The following is a 6,702-nucleotide window of genomic DNA, read 5'->3' on the forward strand; positions in this document are numbered from 1 at the left end:
AATTTTCTTTCCTCGATGTGTCTCTTTCTGGTTTAGGTATTAGGGTGATATTGGCTTCATAGAATGAGTTTGGGAGGGTTCCCTCCTCTTCTATTTCATGGAATACTTTGAGGAGTATTGGAATGAGCTCTTCTTTAAAGGTGTTGTAGAACTCGGCTGAGAACCCATCTGGTCCTGGACTTTTCATTGTTGGTAGGCTTTTGATGACCTCTTCTATTTCATTGCTTGAAATTGATTTATTTAAGTTGTGTATGTCCTCCTCGTTCAGTTTAGGTAATTCATATGTCTCTAGAAACTTGTTGATGTCTTCAAGGTTTTCTGTTCTGTTGGAGTATAGATTTTCAAAATAGCTTCTAATTATGTTTTGTATTTCACTCGTGTCTGTTGTGATATTTCCTTGTTCATTCCAAATTTTAGTAATTTGAGTTTTCTTGATATAAAAATATATTTTAAGAATTTCAATATACTAAATTTGATTTCTGTTAGAGTTTGCATGTGGAATTTTGTTGGGCAATAAGAGTTACGAATAAAAAAATTCACTTCAGCAGAAAACCATTGTTTCCTACTTCATAAAATCACTACAGTCATTAGCCTTTCTATCCCTTAACTTGAACCCACATCTGCAGAAGAGTCTTTCTCTGAACCCATCCTCACCATTCCTGCTGCAGCCTCAGAGGAGGAGGCACCACTTAAGACCAGCCTTCCACCACTGCCTCTGATACTTTGCCTCCTGTTTTTTGTTAGAAATTGAGATAACTAAGCACATTTCCTTTCAACCCCTACAACCTACGGCCCCCAACATTCATCCAAGTCCAGATGCTATTCCAGAAAATAAGATGTCACACCATAAATTCAAAGCCACAACCTTTGATCTTATTTCTTTCTGCTTTCTTTAGGGTCTTCTTCCGCCATAATTCATTCTTTTTCATTCTCTCTCACACCATCTGTCTTTCCCTATTTCCCTTCCTCTTCTTCATACTTAACCCCTCCAAATGGGAATATCCCTCTCCCCTGCCAGACTTACAAATATATTAAAATCTCTCCAGGGGTGGCCGGGGAAGAAACCTTGCCCCAAACCCAAATACTTCGCCAATTGCATCCCATTACAAGCTTCCTTTTCTTATCCTATCGTCTTAAAATGCTATAATACATGTGGCAGCCTGGAGAACATGACTCTAAAACCTTTAACTATGGGGCTTTAACGAACCAAAGAACTCAGCTGCTGTGTTCTGAAATCCATCATCGTATTTGCGCCCAAACCTGGCTTCTCACAGGTTGTTCCAGCTGATGGCTGAACAGGGCAGGGGTACTAAGGCATGATAAAGATTCTCTTAAGTGGCCAACTTTAGTTTGAGGACTCCCTGAAAGCCTTGCTAAACCTTCCTTACCTGCATAGCACTTTGAGAGTTTACCCAACTGTTCTACCTTCCCTGGGGTTGACTATGACTAATGACTCCTGAGCCTTCCCTGGCTCTTTCCCAACTTACTTTCACACATGTATTCCTCCTTGCCCATCAGAAGAAAATCCTTGCATTTTTACCCCATCTTGATGACTGATTTCCAGAGAATCCAAACCCACCACAATACAGCTATAAAGTTTATAGAAATACACATCTTTTTCCTGGGATCAACTGAATCTGAATCTGGAAAGGAACTTTATCATTCATTTTTAATCAGTTGTAAATACAACTTCAATACAAACCAGATGTGGGAACACTCCACTACTATTTATTCCTTTTCATATTCTCATGTAATATCCAATATTCAGCTCCCTGCAATTTGGATTCTGTTAAAATTACTCTGAAGACATTGATATGTGATGTCCTGCAAATAATTCTAACTCTTAAGATTCAGAACTGAAATCTTCCTCTTTCTGCCTTAAATCATCCCTCCCATAGTTCTATCTCAATGACATCTCTATCATCCAGTCACCCATGCTCACAACCTGGAAGTTGCTCTATTTCTGCTCTTTCATTCTCCATGTCCAACAAAATATTAACAGAGCGCTCAGAAAATTAGAATTTTGTCTTATTTGTTTTATATTCTTATAATTTGCATGCTATTTGAAGCCTGTTGTTTTAGTCAGTTTTTGTGTCACCATGACCAAAATACCTAACAAGAACAACTTAGAAGAAGAAAAGTTTATTTTAGTTCCCAGTTACAGAGGTTCAGTCCATGGTTGGTCAATTACATAGCTCTGAGCTCAAGATAAAGGCAGACTATCATGGCAAATGGGTGTGGCAGAGGAAAGCACCTCAGGATGTGACAACCAAGAAGCAGAGAGCTCCACTTACCAGGGACAAAAGATAAACCCAAAAAGCACACTCTCCAGTGACCTACTTCCTCCAGCCACAATCTACCTGCCTACAGTTACTACCCTTAATCCATGTCAGTGAAAATCCACTGATGAGGGTGTAGCTCTTATTTACCTAATTGTTTCACCTCTGAATGTTCTTGCATTCTCTTACACATGAGTTTTGGGGGACACCTCATATCTAAACCATAGCACCATTATTATATATTGATAATGAAAGAATAAATTAATGATGTGTCCACAAGGAGCATGTTAATCCAGCAGACTGACACTAATTTTTTTCTTAATTACTGTTTCAAATGCCATAAGGACTGTAGTAGATTGATGACTGAGCTCTGCCTATTAGATTTATCAACATACAAGTCACTGTTGTCCTTAGAAAGATTCACTGAAGCAATCAAAACCAAGCTAATTGATTATGAATTATAGTTTTCATGGTTTTCAGAGACTGCCTGAAATACTAATTGCTTTTGCTATCTTGTTTATTGTTGCCTTAGCATGATCCCTGCCCCATGTATGCCTTGTCCAGTCACCTGCCATCTGCCAGTGGACCTCTGGACCATTCTGAGGCTGAATAAACTTAACTGTCCATGCCCCACCTGATAGAGAACAAGGACTTTGGGTTACTTTCCCCAACTTCACCCTCTTTCAGAAAGAAGGTTTTGAGATGTCATCACCCACTTTTCCATAGAAATGGAATGTAGAAATTGACAATGGGGAAATGTTAACAGTGGTCCACTTTATGCTTTGAATACAGCCCTTGCTGCTCTGCCACTTCATTTTTATTATAGACATGTCTCTTTCTCTTCCTCCGCCCCTGCTCCTTTCTAATCTTTCCCCCTTCCTAATGTCAGGGGAAACAGAATTACCTTTCTTCCCCATCCTAGGCAGACTTTTCTGTCCCTGAGTACACACCAACCATAGGAATAAGTAATCCAGACTTTAGGGATGGTACCAGAAGATCTCAGAAATGACTATCTCTGAACTCCAACCCCAACAGAGAACATGTGAAATGTAACCTTTGAGTCACCTCTCTAAAAGCTCCTTGTTCCTGCTGATGGGCAGAATCAAAGTCTTTGGGACAGGAATCCCCTGTGTTTCTCCTTTGCCAGTGAAGCAACAAAATTTTCTTCTTCTTTTTCTGGGAGAAAAAAAAAAAAAACACAAGCTGGTCACAATGGTGTCCCCAACTAGGCTTTTGGAAATCAGAGACTGTGATAGAATTGTGGTACAAGATGTTTATTAGGTATCAATACTTGTGAAAGGAAGTGAAGGAAGCAAGACTGAGGAAGAGGAAGAAAAATTGCAAGATAGGCCTGACAAAATCTTCAGCCAGTCAGAGGGGGCCTCTGGAGTAAATGCCACCCATCAGTTATCTTCCTTCAGACCAAAATGCTGGATCTGTTTATACCTTCCCTTTCCATATGTGGGATACCACAGGAAGGTCATGACTTTGTACAAGACAGCTGCAACTGTGGTAGACCCTGAAGTAGCAGACAGACAGATGGAGGCTCTCTGTAGAACACCATCCCCTCAGCAGCAGCAAATCAATCTTAGAAGATGGTCTGGCAGCCCATCTCCATATGGATGGACAGGTGAATGGGAGGTTAGGAAACTGAGACACACATGGACACTTATTTCTAGATAGTTTGTAGTAAAAATGAGGAGCATGAGATAAGTGATAGTTGTATGGGAAAATAAAGTGAAGGATGAAGGGAAATTCTTTCCTAAGATCAAAAAGATCTTATTTAGAAGCTAATGAGAAGAAACAAATTAAAAGGGATAATGAAAAATTAGAAGAGATACAAAACATTCAAGGATCAAATATTCTTGAGAAAGCATAAGTTTGAACAGAAATAGACTATAAATTACAATTTTTTTCTAATAAATTAATCTTACTGTATTTGTAAAATGCTAAGCATTAATCTGGACATATTATAAAGGCTCAAATATTACCTATTCTTCTTGTGACTAATTTGGAAATACCTGCTGATGTTACCTGTATTGTCACAATCATGTTTTATACTTAAAGATTTATTCTAGTGACTATGTCATGTTTTTTGCCTCATGTTTGAGATTACCAGATAAACTATGTAAACAAGATTCTATAGAATAGAATAGAATTAGAATTTTCCTTCATAAAATATTGATATATCTAATTTATAGGTTTGTTGTAAAAATTAATTGAAACAATGTACTTAAGCATTTTATATACTAATACGTGTTAACTATTATTATCATCTCTGCTTTATAGTTTGCTAATACACGTCCTGAATTTATCAGCTCAATGGAATCTTGTTGAGATTTCATTTCTTTGCCTGCTGATATCTGAGAGTAAGATTAAAAACACACAATATCAAAAACAATAAAGTAGATAAACTAATTGGGTCTAGTTCCTACCTATGACTATTTAGGTTACAGCATGGTTCATTTTTTTAATTTGGTATTACCTGCAACTAGACTAGAAAGTCATCTTGGCTTTTCTAACACAGACATCTATTTTTTAATTTAGTGACAATTTTCATTCTATTTCCTTTGGGAAAATAGTAGGCTATATGTCTGTTCTTCGAAAGTAGACAGGACCATAGTCACAGTCTTCATCTTTACCTGTAAATGTGGCCTGAAAACAAAGAGAAATCAAATGTGACTTGGAACATGCTCAACTGAGAACGATGTTCAATAGCGAATGTAGGCTTTTTGTGGTCAGGTTCTTAGCAAAAGAGAGCAATTCACTCTTGGAGCAACCAAGGGGTAAGTGCCCCTGCAAGTAAATGTTATCAGGGATAAGTTAAAAGTAAAACTGTTCAATTGGGATAGTGTGTCATGATACACTTGTGTAACCCCAGCTACTTGGGAGGCTGAAGCAGGGAGATCACATGTTTGAGATGTGCCTAGGTAACTTATCAAGACCTTGTGTCAAAATAAAAAGTAAAAAGTTCTGGGGATGTAGTTTAGTGATAGAGTGCCCTGGGGTCCAATCCCCAGTACCAAAAACAAAAACAAACAAACAAATATGTAAAGAGAAATGTGTGTTCTCAGCCTCCCCATGTCATTGATGAGTTGCCCTGGCTTGTTCCTGTCAGCATCCTGAATCATTTCAGCCTCAACATCACCCAAGTAACCAAATTTATGTTGCATCAGTTAAGTGACAGTCTCAGTTTCAACTCCTAGGCTTCAGACAGACTCAAAACCTTGTATTTCCCCAACTACCTTCAAAACACAACTTTGTCAACATTGTCAAAAGACTTAGAAATCATCCTGTCAGCTGAAGCTAGTCATTCTGGTTCGCAGCTTCATCTTTTGCCTCCTGGGGATTTCCTTCCTTTTTAATGATATCAACTATACATTCAAAGAAACATTTATTATAGTATCTCTTTTTCTGTATTACTAGGTGCTTTATATATCAAAAGACCCTTCAGGGTAATCTTGCCTCCAAAGTACTTGATTTGGTAGTCCCAACATCTCTTGACCTTTTCAGGTGTGTATATCACAGCATTTGACAGTGTCACTCTGAGTACAAGTTTACAAATTACTACTATAGTCCATTTTATTTTATGAAATAAGTCATTATCAAAATGATCATTCAAATATAAAAAGAATGAGATTCCAGTCCAGCATTCGTGAATATATTATTTTGATATGTCTAGATCTCTTTTCACTAAGTTAATTTTTAAATAATTTTAAAATATAACAATGTTGCTTCTACAACATCACAGAGAATGATTTCCATTTTTTTTTAAAAAAAGAAAATAGAGGCAATTTCCAATTCAATCATGTCCTATCAGAAATATAAGATCACAAGGGGAAAAAAAAAAACAATTATTGTCAGAAACATTACAACGATAGGGCTCCAACAGCGGAACATAGCAAATCCCCACTCGTGAGTTTTCTGTTCGTCAAAGAATTTATTTCTTTATTTACTTTAAAATGGCTTAGATTCTAAAGTAGAAAAAATAGTATTCACTTTTTACAAAGTATTTTTGGCTTAACTGCACTGGTATCATCATTGAAGGGGAAAAGTATCATAAAAAGTTGAGCTGAGCATGGCGGCATGCCTGTAATCCCAGCTACTCAGGAAGCTGAAGGAGGAAGATCTTAAGTTCAAGGCCAGTCTGGGCAATGTAGTAACAAACAAACAAAAAAAAAAGACCTGGGGATGTAACTCATTGGTAGAGCACTTGCCTGGAATGTTTGAGACCCTGGGTCCAATTCATAGTACTGCAAAGACAAAAAAGTTGAACTGTTGGTTCAAGTGGAGGTTTCTTCAAAAAATCTAACATAGATCTGCCATAGAATCCAGGATGCCACTCCCAATTATATGACGTAAGGAAATGAAGTCAACATACAAAAGAGACACTGGCATCCCCTATTTATTGAAGTACTCTTCA

Source organism: Sciurus vulgaris (genome assembly GCF_902686455.1).
Source record: "Sciurus vulgaris genome assembly, chromosome: 6".
In the NCBI taxonomy this organism is placed as follows: domain Eukaryota; kingdom Metazoa; phylum Chordata; class Mammalia; order Rodentia; family Sciuridae; genus Sciurus; species Sciurus vulgaris.